Source organism: Vanellus vanellus (assembly GCF_965231255.1).
Source record: "Vanellus vanellus genome assembly, chromosome: 5".
Lineage (NCBI taxonomy): Eukaryota > Metazoa > Chordata > Aves > Charadriiformes > Charadriidae > Vanellus > Vanellus vanellus.
In genome coordinates, this window is record NC_138910.1 from 8735607 (window position 1) to 8756119 (window position 20513).

General features: G+C 41.5%; 1 protein-coding gene across 1 annotated transcript in view; it reads left to right on the forward strand.

Moving 5' to 3' along the window:
* NCKAP5 (NCK associated protein 5) overlaps window positions 1-20513 on the forward strand; it is a gene marked incomplete at both ends in the record, with an annotated part of 382055 nt that overhangs the window by 60486 nt on the left and 301056 nt on the right. The gene's annotated exons all lie outside the window — the stretch shown is intronic.

Here is a 20513-nt window from a genome sequence, read left to right on the forward strand (position 1 = left end):
GAGTTTGAAGCAGAAATGCATGTTCTCAGGCACGTTCTTTGCCAGAGTGAGCTAAATGCAGAAAGGTAAATTACTGGCAGAAGTGTGGACACAGAGGACTGTCTGCTGGGAGTGATGCACAGAGCTCCCACGTATGTTCCCATGCATCAAAGCTGTGCAAATACTTTGGAAATCTGATTAAAAAGCCCAGAGATTATGAGCCCATTCTCCAGGGAAGAGTCACGAATGCCTAGCAGGACGCTCAGTACAATGAGCAGTTACATTTTCTTTTGGCTTTTGTTGAAGGAAGAATCATTTCTTTTGCAAACGAAGCCCAGCCATGTCGTGAGCGTAAGATATCCTCTGTTCATTTGTTTGGCAGTTCCTGCAAAATGCTGCAATAAGCATTAACCAGGAGGAAGGACATGTGCAAGTGGACAAAATGCAGGTGAACGCTGGGGCGAGACACCAGATTCAAGGCTTTCTCATTTTTCATTGCTGCAAGTGGACAGCGTGCTCAGTTTTACCTCTCGTATGAAAAAAAGGGCTCAAGTAGCCGAGAGGTACTTACCATGAGACAAGCTCCTTGCTTCGTGCCTAGCTCCAAAAGAAGCACAGGGGGACCAATCCCTGGGTCTAAAACCCGGCGAACAGAGAGACGAAGAAATGAAGGCAGTTGCTCTGAGTTGGCTAGAAATGAAGGAAATGTCAGGAGATTTCTGACAGAGTAGGAATCTTACGATAACCGCTGCTAGGGACCTCATGCCACGCATACTTGAATGTTAGCATGATTTGGCTTTGAATCTGAGTGCTGACTCCGTTCTCATGCTGAATCCAGAGTCCAAATATATTTTCTCCCATTTATTTTCCCAGGCCTTGTTAATTAATAAGATCTGTGTGCATTCCAGTCCAAGCTCCAGATTTTGACATCCTATGGACTTCAGCTATTTAAAGCACAATTCCCATGAATAAGTCATAGTAAACAAGAGTCAGGAGGAAGTTATCATTTGTTGCTCAAAAGTAGTGAGTGCTAAATTAAATAAATACCATGTCTTTTTAATGTTCTGTCACACAGACTAAATCAGACAGAGCTTTTATTGAATCTGGCCCAGAGGTTACGAAATAAAATAAATATAATGAAGGTGATTTGATTCTCCTGCTTGTTTCACTGTAGTCAGTGAAAATGTTTGCTTATGGAGGCATACGAAACAGTTTGAACAAATCCAGAAATACTTTTAATTTGCATCTCAGAAACGTGTAAAAAAGTATTGTAGTTTGAGGGAGACGTAACTTTGAACGATCGGACTTAACGTACTATTTTTCAGTCAGCTGTCACTTAATATCGTATTCCTGTGTATGCAGTGAAAACCCCGGAGCTATTCTAGGTGATTGAGCTAAACCAAATGTTTGGCAGAAGAATGGGGACTTTAAAAATTAGAAGATGCTCCTTTTGGTGTCAGGTTTTGTTTAACTATGGAAACAGAAGCTTGAGAGGAACACAATTTTACTTTGTGATTAAATGGGCGGAAATAAAATTGCATGTAAAGTCTCCGGTATGAAGCAAGGTAGTTTGAGTTTTCGTGCTAATTTGGAAAAGAACACATCATCTGTTTTGGTAATGTTTTTCATTGCATTTTTTATCAATTTAAACAAAGCCAAGGAGAACAGCAAAGATGTTGTAAGAACAGATTTCTAAGCCAAGTTCATGAATTGGCTTTAAAAATGATTAATAATCACTCAACATAAGCAGGCAATATAATGTAATCACATTTGGGTAAGACACAAGGGGTTTCATCAGGCTCTCCCCACAAATGCTACGGAAAAGGGTTTTCTTTAGGTACGTTTTGTATTTCTGGTAAAGTTCCCTTTAGCATTGAAAGGAATTTTGCCCTGGAAAGAAACACGGATTTGTCCACTAATGCAGTATGTTATCCCCATGTGGAACCAGCCACCTTCCCGGGAATAAACAGGGACGTCTCTGGTTCTGTGGCAGTAATATAACACTGACCCAGTTGCTGCCCTTCCTTGGTATCCCAGTACTGTGTACTTGTCCCTAATCGTACTGTCTCCGCGTGGGGTATAGTTTCAACACAGGCTGAGTTTTGAGGAAAGAATCTTTGCAACTTGTATTTTCTTTGGATTGTGGTCTGATCCTTGGCCCTGCCTAGGACAGAAATAGAATTGCACGGCAACTCCTCCCTGAGATTGGGGCTTTAAAATCCAATTTGGGGATTTTAGTTCTGAAATGTGACTTGAATCCTTCTCAAACTTCTCTGTCTACTCTGTTCATTTCTCCTATGTAATCCGCTCTTCAGGCTCCAAAATATGACAGAAAATGATATTTTAAAAGACGTATTATATGGAATATGTTGAATATCTTCAAAGCCTAGCAGGAAAATAAACTCTGGAAATAGCTATGTGTTTTTAGAAGCAAGAACAGAAATGCAGTGTGTCAGCAGTGCATAGTAAAAGAAATTTACTTCTAAAAATAAAAAAGGATGAAAGATTCTGTTTATTTGTAAATAAATCTTAACTTGTAGTAAGGACTCTTTATGTTCTATATGAGAGTAAAGAATGGCTTTGTGAATTATTGCGTGTTTTATGCAAAACAATCAAGTAGCATCTTAGAGGTAAAACTGTTGTCACAAATAGCGGGCGAAGCCTGTCTGACCCTTCAGCGTATCATCCGAGATAGCGATGGTCCCTCCGTTACCGCAGTTCGCTGTGATTCCATATGGTCTATCTGCAGACTGCCAGACATATGGGAAAAGGAAAGCTTGGATTGCACATACAATGACAGGCCAGCTGAAGCCTTCAGATATTCTGCAGGAAGGTCCAGTTGGCTCAAAGGGTTGGTTTTTCTCCGTATCACATTTGAGCATGCTGATTGTCAGGTGGGCCACTGCAGACGTTACTCGCCTTCCTGACTTATTGCTACACACATCTCCCCTTTTTAATTTGTAGGTATTCAAAAGCAGAGAAGCTATTTACAGTACACAGTCACAGAAATCAATCTAGTTCCCCCATAATTTTAATCCAACAAACATCTGTTCGGCAAAATATTTACTAGTCATGGCCAGTATCTAATAAGGCACATACAGAAAACACTGACTGAAGGAAGCAAAGAAAAAACAGGACCGAAAAAGATGCTCAGTGAATGCGACTTCTAAAAGGTAGACATTCCGTGTAACTGCTACTGATGGTTGGGGACATGATTTTAGAGATGTTTTGATAGCTAGCAAACGTTAACTTAAGGGCTTTGCTGGACTTTTGGTGGCCTGGGCTGTGTGGCACAGCAGGTGTCTGTGGACCACAAGGACAGTGGTGCTCCATACCCTATGGATGCTCACTCAGCTTTACGTACATTTAAGTATGTTACATCTTTGTTCTCAGAATTGAAATTTTGCTTCATATACTGTGTGTACACGTATAACTATGTACATATAACCATATGTATACATATACATATATATAACATAACTATGTACAAATAAGCATATACACATACTATATGTACACATAACTGATATTATTAATGTTCTCACTCCGTTTACCTGTAGCAGTGGTTTTCACTTGTATGCTTTGTAAACTGCTGTAGTGCGAGATGCAAGTCTATTCCGTAGAAGCTGAGGAAACGGGTCAGATAGAGAGACCCGATGTGGGCAAAGAAATCCCCCAGTTTGAAATATTTTTGAACTAGGAGTAAGAGTTCTTGTTGGCATGTTTTGCTACTCAAAAGCAGACAAGTGTAATGCAGACAGGGAACTCTCTTCTGAATTATTTTCCGCTCCATTCCTGATGTACAGCTAAATCCTGGATTTGTCTCTGGTTTATAAAATGTGTTTTCAAGAACTTTATTATTTTTATGTTGTGTTTTTTTTTTTTTTTTTCCCTTGCAGTCTAAATTGCAGGGTGTTGTCAACGCTAACGGCTGTACATAGACACCGTTGGGTTCCGGGGTGCAGCTCCCGGCGTGGGGCTGCGCTTTCCGCTCGTGCTGGAGAAGCTCTGTGCAGGCACCTCGCTCTCTTGCATGCTTGGAGTTTGTTATCTTTTCTCTCTCGTGCTCTTCTGTAATCTTTCTGCTCTTATTCCAGGTCTTGGCTGTGTTTCCTGTGGGATTGTTTTTCAAATTTGACATCCTGAAATCACATTTCTGACATCAGCCAAACCTCTTCGCCCCTCATCACTGTCCTCACTATCAGTCACCAACACAGACAGCTGCGCTCCCAGCCTCGCTCCACCTCTTCCTTACCTCCTATCAATTTACATCAATCCTCTACATCGCACAGAGTTCAACTGTCGCTTGACATAAAGGCATTTATTTAGAAACCACCAAAATATTTATGAACAACTTTTCTATGAAACATTTTGTCGTAGTAATCAGAACTTCTTTATCTTTCCGGGAAGGCATTAGGAAACCTAACAGATCTGCTACCGTCTGGATATTGTGTCATTTGAGAGATGAGTTAATGCAATGGCATTTTAAATGTAATGACCTAAATACCCTTTCAGCTGACTGTAAAGTAAATGGACAAATGAAGCACGTTGTTGTTTATGCTTCATTGTGTAATGTTTTAATACTGTCATGTTTGGTGACAAGGACTTCAGCCTAACCCGTACTTTTAATAACTTCTTTGAAAATCTTAATTAGAATTTTATAATCCTGAGGAAAATCTATCAGGTAGCTGGGTTTTTTTCCCTAAGTTCTCTGAACTCGCCAGCCTGTGACAAAAGTGAAGATAAGAAGTATGTTGCTGCTCTGTGCAGTGCTCCCCGGTGGTTCTGCTGGGCCAGGATACATCGAAGGCTGAGCTCGAGCCCTACCTTCCAGCTGGCTCTCAGCACTGTGTGGCACCTCTCTGTCACCAGCCCAGGGATCACACACGCATGCTCTGGTGGTTCCTAGGTGTGAGAAGCTGGGGTCAAAACCTGGCCCTCAAGAAAGGCTCAGTAAAGGCTCACGTCTTAGGAAGGGAAATACCTTGTTTGGCTCCTGCTGCTCTCTGAGCTGAGACTGCGACAAGAAGGAGCAGCTCACACTGAGCTTCCCCAGGGAAGGGGGAAACTCTCTTTGGTGAACTCTGCTCCGTTCTCCAAGAGGCCATTTAAGAGTGGGGCCCATAAAAGTCTGGGGCGTTGCAATGTCTGACCTCCATGGCTATGGAGCCCAGAGCCCAGCACGAGGTGTGGGGTGCCGTATTTCTGGTGCATTTGAAACCTTCACAGAATAAGGAGGGGTGGTGCCTCAAATGGGGCTGCACAGTAGCCAGCGTGCCGAGGACGGAGGTGCCTCGCTCTGCTCAGTGCATGTTGGGTGCTGGTTCAGAGGCTGCAGGCAAGCACCATCCCAACACTCACAATCCAGAGTCCAGAGCTGTCTCTGGACAGCTATTTCCCCTACAATAACAATCAAACATACATCTGTTTGGCAAAATATTTACTAATCCCTGCCAGTACGTAATAGATAGGTACATTCTAGTTCTGCTTTAGTGTTTCTTTTTAATTCGGTGGTTATCTAAAGCAAAGACTCTGGCTCATCCTTCATAGCAGAGCATCCTCTCGCTAGGCTCCTGCCAAGAGGACCATGTTGCATAGCAGACTTGCTGTCTATTGTCTGACTGAAAGTCCCACAGAGATCGATAGTCTGTGGGTTTACCTGTAAGTTTTAACCCTGGCAAATTCTTCGTGGATTGTAGTGAGGGAACAATTAGTGTAAGAACTGTGGAGTTGGGCTCCTGTAATAAAAATCTGTGTGAAGTACAGAACTTCAAGGATGGACACGTTAAGGATATACATAGCTATAGCTAATGCACAGCATTTATGGGAACATGCCTCAATAAATCTTCCTTTTATAGGATATATAACTGCAAGGAGAAGGGAGAGTGGGAAAATTATAAGTGGAAAGTCTTATTTGCCAGAGCTCTGTGTTTTAGCCATCTTGCATAGTCAGTTATATACTGTGCAAAGACAGACCAGGAATAGAAAGTCTGGCGAGCATCACTAGGGTTTTTCTGTTCTCGCCCGACATTAATCTGTGCTTTCTTTACACTCGGATTATTAGTTTTCAGTTACTTTTTGTGCTCCCAACTTGGAATTAAATGCGACGAACCATGTTTAAAAATCAGAATTCATTCTGGCAGACAGATGCGCTGGTTACTCTTTCTGTGCTGGGCCAGGAGCCGTGTGATCTGCTCTGAGGTATCTCTGGTGAGCAGAGCTAAGGCCCCGAATGGATCTGTGGAGTTGAAGATACTGCCTGTTTAACACCAGGAATTAATAACACAGGTCTCATATGTTATTAATAGTTTCCTTTCTTCCCTCTTAATTACACAAAACAGTCACACATCTTCTGATCCCCCACTCCGCGGAGTAATTTACAAGCAGACACTCTTTTAGATTTTTTGGAACTCTGCTGCGCAGTAAATAAATGGTGGCAGCTTTATAAACCCCTTGACACTGTTCCAGCATTTAAAACCTCTCTTTATCCAGGTTTCAGCAAGGACAGAAATGACTTTCATGACAGAACTCTAGTAATGCTCCCTGCTAAAGCTCGGCTCCTTGAGATACCATTCATTATCTCTGAAATTTATGTCTACTGTATATTGGCTTCAGGCAGAATAGGGAAAACACTTTTAATGAAGGAGAACTGGATTTTTTTCCTTGATCCATGTAAGTCAGCATCTGATGTTATCTTGGAGATAACTAACAAACATCGAGTTTAAAATAGAATGGCACCGAGCTGCTCCCCCGGGCAGGAAGCCCTCCAGAGCTTCCCAGTGTGCTGCTCGGCACCCAAGGGGGTTACTCTTCCATGTGAATGTAAATATGTCCAGGCGATTATAAAGAAGAGGAAGTTTAAATGTAAACAAAATAGTAAACCCAGCACAAATAGCACAGCGAGTTACCAGGAAATGACGGTATTTATAAAGAGCATTAAAAGAGGAGAGAGATGGAGAGGGCGCAGATGAGTGCAGTGCATCATTGGACACGAGTTCCCATGGGGAGAAGGGTGAGGGTGGGATGGGAGCCCCGAGTCCGACCCTTCTTCCCTGCCCATCCCAGTGAGAAGCTCTGCGTCTGGAGCACTCCTGGAAGTCTGCATCCCTGCATGCTTTAGAGAGACTTTTTTTTCTTTTTGCCAAAAGAAGTCTTACATTTTAAAAGCACATGAAGTGAAACTCTAAGTGCTCTCAAGCTCACAAAGGACACCAGGCTAAAATGACAACTTAAAAACTCTTTCTGGTTTTGGTGTGCTGTTCCTCGGTTTGGAAGGCATCAGCCTCTTGCAGGTTAGGGAGCTGGTTTACCTTAGCTGAAGTAAAGGACCTCACTCTAGGCACCTGTGTGTGCTTTCTTTGCAAATGCAAAATAAGATGCGATATGGCCATCTCCTAAGGCTTGGCTAACAAAATGGTGGCGGCGTGCCATGATGCGAGCATATCCGCAGAAAAAAAAAGAAATGCCACACAGAAAAACAATTAGTGCTTATCATATTTCTCTTCATAGCTTGTATTACGCTTCTCGGATACTTTGCAGTGCTCGACTATTTATTTAGCCTGAAGTAAGTTGCAGTTTTTCTGTACAAAGCACAAAAGCAAGACAAGCAATAATTTGGAAGTTACCTAATGAGGAGGTGTCCTGACTGGCTCCTGGAGCCTGGGTCTCCCATCTGGGATTCTGCCCTCAACTTCAGCACAGCTCGTGGTTTCAGATTGGTTAGACCGGAGGGTTTGGGTACCTGGGTACCAACTGTCATGTATTTAAATCGTCTCACCACTACAATGTGTTGCTTTGGTTGAATGGCCATAGATCCTCAGTGCATCACTGACACCAACAGTGCTTCAGTCACATGGGGAAGGAATTAAGTACCAAGTAGTATGTGACCATAACAACGAATAATGCACACCATGGGATTCAGATCAAATATCAAATTCTTCATTTGTTAAAATAGTTAGGTGACGATGAAGGAACTCCTTTGTACCACAGACTTTTCTGGAATTTGCCTTTACATGATTACTATATTAATTCATTATAACCACTTTTTAATTATAGCTAGGGATGTATCAATCCAACTTTAAAAGTCTGCACCTTTAAATACCACCAAAGGCCCTAACACACGGACAGTAGCTTTCCTGCATCTGTTGTGCTTTTCTTTATTCCGGAAGGGGCTTAACTGTGTATCTGAGGGCGCAGAGCAGGCAGGCTTTGCTCTGGTAAAGAAAGGCACATCTGGATTCCCCAGCCGTGTTTATTGGTTCACTGTTCTTTCTAACCTAGATAATGAAAGGTTACAGAGTTAGATTGTTTTTTGTGAATAATAATCTACTCTATGCTGACTGGATTCTCTCTCTTCATACTGTAGGTTACGAGTACCGATAATCTGCAGAGATCAGTATCACCGCATACTCTACTGATTACATGCTATAGAGAGAGACTCACTAACTTCTCTCTTTACCTTTTTAAGCAGTATTTCAAAGATATGTAAATGGCTGTAATCTGTATTACAGACTTGGTAGATTATTTTCTAGAGTAAATAAACTAGCCTGCGTTGCTCTGCAGTTGAATTGTCATAGTGGGGCCAGTCTTAAGCAAAAGCTACGACGAGTATCTCCTGAAGTGTGTTGCAATCTGCACAAAGATGTCATCTCCAGCAGAACACAGTAGCTTTACTTTACGTATTTCTTGTTTAATCTGAATGAATGTGACCAAGTTACACTGAATGTCCGTGTCCTTTTAAAATGCTGCGTACACGTTTTGTCCAACTCCTGTCCATGTAGGATAGAGGAGGTACGTTACTTTGGCTGTTCTTTGTACCTTGAAAGGTGCTCCGGGAAAGCAGGTAGAAGACAAATCAGAAGTGTAACAGAGGTTTTACAAGCTTTTTTCCAATTGCTGTTTGGATTTTTACGTGAACAAGTTTTCTTGGCTTGGGGTTTTAGTTATTACTGACAATCAAAACTCAGACGCTGTATTACCCTGCCCTTGCTTGGCTGCCTTTGCACGAATATTTGTGAGCTTGGCACACCTTTCATTTGAAATGAAGTGGCAAATCTCCAGCACTGAGTCTGGTTTTGGGTTTCATCACATAACTTTCAAGCTACCATAATCTACAGTGAATTTTCACTAAAATAAGCTACATATTTTCTCAGAGTTAGCAAAGAGAGTAATAAAATGTGGATTAGCTGCTGAAAACTCTTATGAAAACTTATTTTCAGTATGCAAAAGGGAAAGGAAATGATTACTCTGTCTCCATGATGAAACGGAGAAAACAATTTTAAAATCAGCTCAGTCCTTTTCTCACTAGCTCTAACATCCATGATACTCTGTGCACTTTGTGCTAGTGTCAGATACAGAAAGCTCATGAATGATGTACCTTTGTAGGCATAGCTGCGATGGCTTCGGCCCTACATGTCTTCCTATGACGGTTAAATAAATAAAACAAGCAGTCAGTAGCTGGCTCTTGAATTCCTGCTGAAAACCAAGATTTAACACCCTTTCAGCAGTGTAAGGTTGAATTTATTGCAAGAGAAGTTCATGATAAAAAAATCCAAAACCTTTCTCTGAACTACAGAAAATGAAGATTTTCAGTTCCACAACTTCTTACAACGTTTTTGCCTGCCTTCAGGAAGCACTGGGCGAGGTTCTGTATTTCAGCTCTTTTTAGTTTTTAAAAAGATGTTTGGATTATGTATTGCGCCTACCAGGTGGGGTGAGTGCCAGGGGGATGGGAACAGGCTTTTTTCAGTGGTGCCCACTGATAGGACAAGAGGTAATGGGCACAACCTTGAACATAGGAAGTTCCATCTTAACATGAGGAGGAACATCTTTCCTTTGAGGGTGGCAGAGCACTGGCACAGGCTGCCCAGAGAGGTGGGGGAGTCTCCCACTCTGGAGCCATTCCAAACCCGCCTGGACGCCGTCCTGTGCAACTGCTGTAGGTGACCCTGCTCTGGCGGGGGGGTTGGACTAGATGATGTCCAGAGGTCCCTTCCAACCCTGAGCATTCTGGGATTCTGTGATGGTTGCCATATAGCGCTAAAATAAAGTAACATCTCAAATTTGGACTATTTCCCCTTCGCACATCAGGTCTCAATCTGCAAACAGCAGCAGTTGAACTTTTTCCATAAGTTTTGGGGGTTCATTTTTATCCTAAAATCCCACAAAGCACTTCCTGGCAATGACAACACAGTTACGTCACACTTGTGTGAAATATCAGAAGAGTATCACCAGACTTCTGTGTAATCTATCAAAATTTCCTAGGTACCCTTTTACACTAATTTTCTCTATGCTAATTCATTCCAAAGCAAGAAATAATGGCAAGCTTCCATGTGTCCTGATACTATAGGTCACTACAATTTTCTCCTCCTCTCCAGTGTTTTTACTAGCCCTTCAGCTTTGTTTCTGAGCAAATTTGACCATGGTTGAACTTATATCAAAAGGAGCATTCGACAAAGCACTACTCGTTAGCCCTTAAATTCATTGTTTGTTAGCTGAGTGACATTCCTGCGCGGCATCCCAAGCAGACAGAGAGGCGCAGAGGGAGACTTGGCAGGAACGAAGGGACTCTGCCGGAGGACTGATGAAAGCACAATTGACGCTTTCTACAACAGCATGACGACCTCTTCTTTTAATTGCACTCTAGTGAGCGGAGCTGCTTTGTGCGCTTGTGGGAAGTGCTCTCTGGCAGCTACTTTTTAAGCTTCATCCACGACCAATCGATAGGTTGCAGCCCAAGCTATTGGACATACACCTGGCCAACATGACGAACACATTCACGATTCGTACTATTGATTGTTACAGAGCTCTATATATAGGAATGAAGCCGAATAGCCTGAAAAATCTCCAAGTGGAGTGCCAGTCCACATAGTGACGTATGTCAGTCTGGACATTGTCCCGGTTCTCCGTTCCCTGTGCTGATGCTCTGTTGAGTAGACAGATCAGCCCAAGCTCTTAACCTCTCATCTTTAAAAGCCGTCTATTGACTGGGTGCTGCTACCTTTGAGATCACTTCTTTCGTGAGTAACATCTTCCAAACATCTGCATCCTAAAGAGCAGAGAAACTACTTTTTTACTGTGGGAAGTTTGAAACTGTAGGAAATCCAATCTTTTCCAGAAACCACGTAAAATAAAGATATCAACTCTTCCCAGAATTAAAGGTCAAATGTTTCTTCAGTTTTAGATTTACATCAGTAATTTCACCCTACATATAACCTACTCAGCTGGCTCAGCTGAGTACACAAATTAGGCTATTTCTCCTATAGAATGAGAAAGGAAGGCTAAAGCGGATGGTTTGTTATTTCTCCTCTTAGATGCCCTGAGTTTCTTGGATAAGCTGGAGGAGGGGACCATGATTGCAGCTTAGGGAAGATGTATGAAATAGGCCAGAAAGAGCTGCAGATGGGTGTTTTTCCCGTGATTTCTAATTCTTACCTGTCAGTGGGCATATGTGCACGTACGGAGTGTGAATAGGGGATGCTTCACTAACAAGTTGCAGCAGTTCTCTCTTTTTTTTTTGTCTTCTTTCAGGCTTGCTTCTTTTGAAGCTATCCAGGCTGCATCACTGAAGACAAAAATATTAAGCCTTGCAAACGAATAATAGACTCATCATTTTTTATTAATTGATAGAGTTGATGATAGTCAAAAGACTGAAACGTGGAAATACTTTCTCTCCTAGTGACATTGAACTGAGAATATGAGTATGGTCCTGACTGCCAGAAAATCTCATCTTTAGTTAGAAGATATTTAACGTGCTATCCTCAATGAGATCAGCCCCCTCAGATCCTCCCGTCTAGGAAGCAGCAGGCAGGAGTCAGCAGGGCTGTCACCTCTAGAATAACAGCACTGCCTATCACCAGGTGCTTAGTGTCGCATTGCAGCCGGCATTTCAACGTGAACCTTGCTTCGGAAATGTCAGTCTTACAGTTCTTCTGCTTTGGGATAAGGGCTAGTCAAAGACTGGCAGGGTGGCTGTTCGCAGAGATCTTTCTATTTGGTATGTATGTAGCTGAGTAAGATAGGAACACAAATGGATGGTCTCAAAAAGCAACGTTGGAGCCCATATATGAAGTGTGTAATGGGTTCGGTGGTGTTCAAATGTTCATTTTTGGTTTGCTGTGTTAGAGCTTCGCATAATTCAGATCCAAATGAAGGCAGGGAATGCCTGTACATTTTGAAAGTAGGGTACGTGTGTGGCTCAGGGTCCTGGCTGAGCTGGCGTGACATGTACAAAGTTTTCTTTGCTGTCACTTTGATCAAGTAATTCTGAGGTTTGGAAAGCTGATACTGAGGGAAGATGATGCATCCCAGAATGTTTGTTCTGTCATGAGCAACCTAAAAGTTGGAGGACGTTATTTAAGGCTGCAGTCTTTTCCAGGTCAACTTTAATGCATATGCAAAATGATAGCCAAAGCCTTTAGCTTCTCCTTCTTGTGCTCAAAGCACTGAGCTGTGAAATAATGCTTAGAATTGATCACAGATGCATAACACAGTCCACCTAATGTGATAAAACTCCTTTTGGTATAAGGCACAATTACATAGAATCCAAACACAAGCACACGATGTGTGTACTTTATAAATTGGATAATAAAATAAATGTTCATTGTTTCTTTAGGACTCCAGTGTTATTCACAAATGTTAATGGAATAAATGCAGTATCCGATGGTGGAGAATACTAGAGCTTATTTTGGCATAAATTGCTTGATTATTGGAACTTCCTATTAGAATTTCCTGTAAAGCTCATTTATGGAAATAATTAGAAACAAACTCTTCAGATCCACTTTGCCAGACTAATCTTCTTTACAAATTGCCACTCTAAAGTAATTTCTGGCACTCTGTTCTGAGAAACTTTATCACAAGGAAGAAATGCAATATTAGGTTTGAAAATTAATACATGATAATCTTCTGATGAGTGTTGGACAGCACGTAATGAGCTTACGCTTTTGAAAGCAACTGAGTGAGAAAAATATTGCTGAAATGAAGGAGGAGAGCTGGGATGAGTCTGAATCCTTTTGAATTAAATTTCATACCTTAGAGGATAGGTAGTGCCCTTGTATCTGGTTTGCAGTTGAACAAGGTAAATACTGTTGTAACTCTTTGGAAAGGTATATTCTGTTTTTAGGGAACTGAGGTTGAATAGAAGTGATCAGTAGTTTTTTTAGACTCGAAACAATAGTAGAGTACTGTATCCTCTCAGACGGAGATAAGTGTAGAGCTGTAAGTGCAATGTAAACTCTTCTCTTCTGGCTGAACACCTCTGCAAACGTCGCTAATTGGAAATGCTGGACACTGGAAGATAGATAGAATTTACTTTTCTCCCTCCAGCCAGAAATACAACGCCTTCACCAGTCTCCAGCTGCAGAATCAGCTTCCTAAGGCACTTGCTGCTCACCGCTCTCTTACACCAGCTTTCCTGGTCAGGCTTTCTCTCCATTGGCCTCACAGGACAGAGAGTTGAAATACCTCATTTAAAAACAAGTTTCATTGACATATTTCTCACATATTTCTCTGTGGTATTTACTGTCTTTGATGAAAATCACTTAAACCTAAAATGTTTACTCTCTCATGTGATTGGATTGAACATAGAATCATAGAATTGTTTGGGTTGGAAGGGACCTTTAAAGGTCATCTAATCCAACCCCCCTGCAGTAAGCAGGGACATCTTCACCTAGATCAGGTTGATCATATGATGCATAGCTTTTTATAGAATCATAGAATGGTTTAGGTTGGAAAGGACCTTGAAGATCATCGAGTTCCAACCCCCCTGCCGACTCCACCTCCCCCTAGACCAGGTTGCCCAAGGCCACGTCCAGCCTGGCCTTGAACACCTCCAGGAACACCTCAACAACCTCTCTGGGCAACCTGTTCCAGTGCCTCACCACCCTCAAAGTGAAAAACTTCTTCCTAATGTTTAATCTGAACCTGCCCTCTTCCAGTTTAAAGCCATTCCCCCTCGTCCTATCACTACATGCCCTAGTTAAAAAGTACTTCCCCAGCTCTCCTGTAGGCCCCCTTTAGGGACTGGAAGGCTGCAATAAGCTCTCCCCAGAGCCTTCTCTTCTCCAGGCTGAACAGCCCCAACTCTTTCAGCCGCTCCTCATAGGAGAGGTGCTCCAGCCCTCAGATCATCCTCGTGGCTCTCCTCTGGACACGCTCCAGCAGCAGGTCCATGTCCTTCTTCTGTTGGGGACTCCAGAGCTGGATGCAGTACTCCAGGTGGGGTCTCACGAGAGTGGAGTAGAGGGGCAGAATCACCTCCTTTGACCTGCTGGCCACACTGCTTTGATGCAGCCCAGGATACGGTTGGCCTTCTGGGCTGCGATCGCACACTGCTGGCTCATGTTGAGCTTCTCGTCAATCAGCACACCCAGGTCCTTCTCCTCAGGGCTGCTTATGTTAACTTGAGCTTTGTTGCATTCAATGTATTGAGCGTATAAAACAGGTTCTAACTTACTTTTATTTACATTTTTTATTAGTTTAGCTTGAAGTGTAAATGTAGATGTAGGTATACAGCCCTTGCCATAGATGGGTTGCTCATCAGCAAGTTCTAATATCTTGTATTTTCTTAAATACATTCTCATTACAGATAAATAATTACCACTTGCTGCACAGTGAAATGGAAGGGCTCTGATATGCTTACGGAATGGAAGATAAGAATTTCAAAGCATAACTGAGTATACCACTCGAGGAGGAGAAAAGAGCAGCAAATAATATCACTGCTCTCTGCTTCTAAGAGAATTCATATCTATGAATCCTTTCCTTGTTAAAGTGTAGGTCTGTGATAGATGTCAGCTGGTAACATCACTGTCAGTTGCACTGCAACTTGAAACAGACATCACCAGGAGCTCTTAAATGTCATTTTATTTTTGCAGAGTCATATCACGAAGCCCCATGCCTTACAGGATAACACGTTGCCCTCTTCATTCATCTCTGGCACTCTTCCAGTGTAGCTATTGTAAATCTTTGGCAGTTCAAATCCAATCTTCTTTTTTTTCCCCTAGACCATAGTTTTCTTAAGAGAAGGTAAATAGAAGAATCTTGTGCCATATGCAAGATTTTTCTTAGGTAAAAGTGCCCGAAATTAATTGGGCAAAACAGAAGTGACCTCCTGCAAATGTGCCATGTGGTGAGACGTGCTAAGAGGATGACTCCAAAAACCAGAATCCCCCTATTCAGAGATAAGGTAGAAAACTGAGGTTATAAATATACCGTAAATACCAGGATGATTAAAGGCGATGTGCAGGAACATTTCCTAGACTGACTCGACGCTGCCTCAGCACAGACCTTTAATAAAAAGCCCACTTGCTACCAGAGCTGAAGTCAAACCTCTAGTTTCTGACAGCTTGGGTGTCAGCTGTAAGCAGCCGGTTTTAAAGAATTATTTATAGGGAGTGAGTAAACACTTCACAGAGCCACAAAGCAAATGGTATCCTGCAAGGTCCTCACATTACTTAACTGCACATTGCCTACCTGCAGCTTTCTGGTTTAGCCCGGAGATAATCTGCCTTTCCGTCCTCACCAGACGTGGAACAAACATAGGAGTCTGGATCTCAGTTTGGCTGGGTAAAGCAGAGGGTGAGACTGTATCGTTCACTGTAATCTGGAAACTACTTCACTAAATTAATTTCACAGGGAGACTTACGATCAGCCAACTAAACCCCTTTTTGTGGGAGGCGAGGATAGGGTACAACATCGTGACCTTGCTGGAGCCAACGCGAGCTTTAGACATTGACTTATGAAGGGATCAAGGTTTCATCCCAGACACTGATCAGAACATTAACTCCCAGTAATTCACAATTATTTCTGGAGCTGGGGAAAAAGTGGATTTGCCACAGCCACTACCTGGAAATTGGAATAAATATTTTCTGCAAAGACATGTTGATGCCAAACACGTTTTTCTCATTTCTCTACTGTAGAACTACCCAAGACTTGGGTTGCATTATTTCTAATGATCTGTAGATGCCTCTTGTTCATGACTGATTTTCTGCTCAAAACTTACTGTCTTAATTTTTTTTAACTGTCAAGTGACCAGGAATTATTTCTTGGAAATGCACAAATAGTATCTGCTGCTTAGAAAGAAGTATAGGAAAATTTTAACTCATAACCTCATTTCTTCATTGCAGGTCAAGATGGGTCTGTTTTCCTATATGAAGGTGCTAAGGTGTAAAATTCTCCTGAAAATATGTATATACATGATGGTTCCCCTTTAAATATTTCTTTAACATTTGGCCAAATATCAAGTTTTCCTCAAGGGTTTTATATTTCAATAAAATGACAGTAATAGGATCTGAATACTGGAAACAATAGGTTCTTCTACTGGGCTTCCAAGGGTCATATGGACATTTTTCTCAATTGTTACAGATGTAAATGATGGCTCTGTGTTTCTCGTAGGTTTGTTTGTTGAAGCCACTGGGTATTCTACAGGAAAGAGAGATTCACGATACAGTTCTAAAATCCAGCAGAAAATACAATTTTCCATTAAATTCCATGCTTTTTTCCAGAAGAGCTCATTCCTTTAATGGGGGGCAGGCGGGAGGAATAAATAGGGAAAAAAAAGCATTAAGACCTCTTTAGAAAATTAGACTTCAAAGCACCAAATATGCATTACTAAAACTTAAAAATGGCTTCATTAACTTCTCTAAATTATGCAGGCGTTAATAGGATTCTTATTATTAATTCATGTAATTGTTTATACTAGTTTTTTGATAGGGCTTTATATGTTTGCTTATTTATTTACTTCTGCTATTCCAACACTTCATTGATGGGACTCATTAAATGCAATGGCATTTGGCAATTTATCCCACAGATTAAAAGCCCTTTACAGATCACCTCCACTCACCCTTTCTTTTGGAGAACATCTTTGGCGTATATCCGGGACGCAATGAATTGCACAATTTTCTTGTATGCAGCACTTCCAAACCTGCATGCCTGAGCTGTATAAGGAAGGCACGCAGCTGAGTGTTTAACCATGATTTCTGCCTTTGCTCCCTCTTATTCTTATTTTAAAATAACTCTTTCAGACTTCTGTGTTAATTCTAACCACAAAAAAAAAAAAAAAAAGTGCTTAAAAATGCACGGAGTAGTATAGGAGCTTTGTTAAAGTCAATAATTGGCTTTACCTGGCTGTATTTTATCAACTACCTTCAAAAGGTGCTGTAGAAGAGCTTTTCAAATACTAAACCCCTCTATTATTCAACACTATTGTAACATTAGAAATATACAGAATAATGTATTCCCATTTGTGCATAATGAGGTTGTAAATTCCTTCGAGGGTTCTGGCAACATTATGAACCACCAGAGCAAACTCCAATTTTTTTTTTTTTTAAAGTCACCAAAGTCAGGCCAATCAATTTACGCAGCTTTTGAAGCAGATTACCCCTTCAGAGCATGGGAGGGCAGCAATCAAAGCGTTGCAAACAGCAGCCAGGCTGTATGGGAAGCGTGCAACGTAGGGGATGGAAGGTACAAAAGAATCATTCGAAGTCCTGTTGCTTCTGAAGTCTAAATCACTGAGCGAAAGGGCGTCATATGGATTTTCTTCCAAAGACTTGGCTGTCGTAGTTACATTTTTTATCAAAAGTCAGGTTTTAATTAAGGAGTCTCTTCATTTCAGGCATATTCCCGTTCTCGTAGTCAGCAGTCCTGAGCAGCAGGTTAATATAAGATTATGCGGGGAAGACAGCAGTTGCTCTGCATAAAGATACATACACCTCAGGGTGTGTTTGTCCTTCTGTTACAAGCTGCATCTTAATGGTTTTTTCTGTTACTGGTGATTTGAGAAATGCTTAGGCCAGCAAACATTCATCACTAATTGCATAAAAGTAAAAATTACAAGGTGATTTGTAGGAGGGCAGTAAAAATTGTGAGGGCCGCTTAAGAGGAATGAAAGAACGGCAGAAGGAGGTGAATGTTTTGAATTTTTGAAAGATCTTTTTCTTTTTCTGCATCTCTACTTTTTGCTCCTTCCCTTCCACCCAGCAGTACCAGGGTAGTAAAGGCTATCTCACCTGCAAATCTAGCAGCAACCACATGATGATGACCTGAACTGCAGAGTCTGTGACTGTCCGAGGCTTTAGATTTTACTTTAGAGTTGTCACATGAGCAGATTTTTTTAAAACAGCTCCTCAAATTGCGCTTCCCTTATGAAAGCCCTGTTTCTACGAGTACATTTCTTCACTCCGGGCAACTCGCTGTCTTTGTGCTCTACCTCTGCCTGAAAGGGGAGGGATTCTCCTACCTAATCCCTGTGATTTCTTTAGTTGGCTCTTCCATGGTAGAAAAGTTTGTCGTGTTTCTGTGTTTTGCTGCCCGCTTGCTATGCAAATACGTGTGCTTTCTGCGCTAGTCCCAGCCTGAGGAAGGAGGGAAGTTGCTAGGTGGGGTGAGGAAGGACCAACCCGTGACCTTGGCTGAAAGCTGTGCGTAAGCCTCTAGCTATTGTGCAGCCCGAGCCGGATGGTCGGAATTGCTTGTGACCGATGTGCAGTAATCAATCACACTGGAAGCTTTCCCAGCTCCAAAAAGGACACAGAGCTAGGGACGGAGAAGTTAATGGCTCAAAGTACTTTTGTCTACATAATTTTCAACGTTCTCTCCACTCAGTTGTGTCTAGTCTGTATTTATACTGCACCACATCTTCTTCATGGGAAATCATGAGCATTGCCCAAAGACATTTTTGCCAAAGGAAAAAAATTAACTTTATAGGCACTTTAAAACTACTCTGATGCGTTCTTCAAAAACACAGACATCAACATTTTGTGAAACCATCACCTTATACCAGTTCATATCCGTCTGCCTAAAAAAGGGAAAATTCTTGTCCTCTGTGCAGTACACAAACTTTTCTGTTTAGAAAAACTGTTTGGTTCGTAGCTGTGAACATTCAGGCAGGTAGTTCCCCCTAATCTCCGGGGCGGGGGAGAAGGAAGATTTGGCGGTCATTAGCGTGCAGAATTATCTCAAACACAATAGATTTTCCTCATGACAAATCACACATAATCTCCATAGCAACCTCACATAATTATGCACAAGATTTCAATGTAGCAACAAAAATGAGCATGGCAGGAATTGTAAAGAGTAGCTATATAGTGTGAGACAGATGTGGGAGTAGATGGTGTATAGAGGACTGAAATGCAACTGTTCCGAGATGTAAAAAATGAACAAAAGAGAGAAAGGTCGCCTGCTTTGTGTTGTGGAGAGTGGTGATTAAGTCAGTACATTATCTGGAAATTGGAGATGATGGGCTCAAATATCTCCTCATAATATAGAGGTTCCTGATAGTGCCACAACAGTTTGAGGAATGCCAGCAGCAGTTTTACTCCTCTTTCATAGGATTATTACAGCTATAAAAACGATCTTTGAGAAGTAACTTGGCATGCAAGATCTAAATGCAGCAGGGTTTGGTTGGGTTTGTTGTTTTTTGTTTTTTTTTTTTTCAAATTTTGTTTCAGTCTGTTTGGACAGATTGATTAACAGGATCTTAAAAATATTACGGGGAGTTTTGTCATCATCCTTATTTATTTATCTGTATCTATCTGTATATTTATTTATTTATCTATCTGTTCTTTGGAATTCAAAGATTGCCATCCCTTCCCCATGAGCAGATTGCCAGTGAAAGAAGGGCCTTTTCATAGTTTTTGTTTTCAAAACTGCGCATGGATTTAGGCAGAGGATGGGAGACCAAGGGAAGTGGGGTGGTTTTACGCATACCGCAGTGTTTTTTCTTTCTTAATATGCTCCTAGTACTTTGCATGACATTCTAGATTAAGAGTTGACCCCCTTGTGAATGCAATCATTCTGTATCATTAGCGAGCACATTAGCGGTGTAAATGCAACACGTAGATTATATATTCTGCTTGTATATTCCTGTGCTGATGAACCCAGTGATCCTATTGTTGGAGCGGACCCCTCTCAGAAGTGGGGGCATCTCAGAGGCCCTAAGTACTTTCAGCTTCAATAGTATTTGAGGATTCCCAGCAGCAGATTCAATTACTAAGTTCATGCTTCAAGGGCAATAATCCTGTGTCAAGACATATCTATGATTAAATCATTCTGATGGTGATTTTCTTTTAATTATCGTGGCCTGATCCTGAGCTCTACATCTAACCTGGCTCTTCTGAACTCAGTCAGGTACTTTGACATTGACTTCAGATGATTTTGACTAATGCCATATAAAAAACGGTATAATCACTTCAATTAAAATTTTGGCTAAAAATACCAGAGAAGAAGATATACTAAACTGATCCATAAAATTTCATTCAGCCATTTCCATTCGACTAATGTTATGTGCTTTATTTAAATGCAAAGATTTATTTCAATCCCGAACAAATTTAACCCATAGGAATGGATAACTTCTTACGTTTAATATTTTATGCAACAATTCAACTTCATTCCAAGCTTGTCTTCCTCAAACAGGAGATCACAGGCATAGCCGAAGCGGGTTTAGTATGCAACCCCATTAACACATTCACATTGCCAATTTGCCTTACTGAAGACTCTCAGTTTTGCTCATAGATGAGAACAGTTAAGGCAAGAACTGA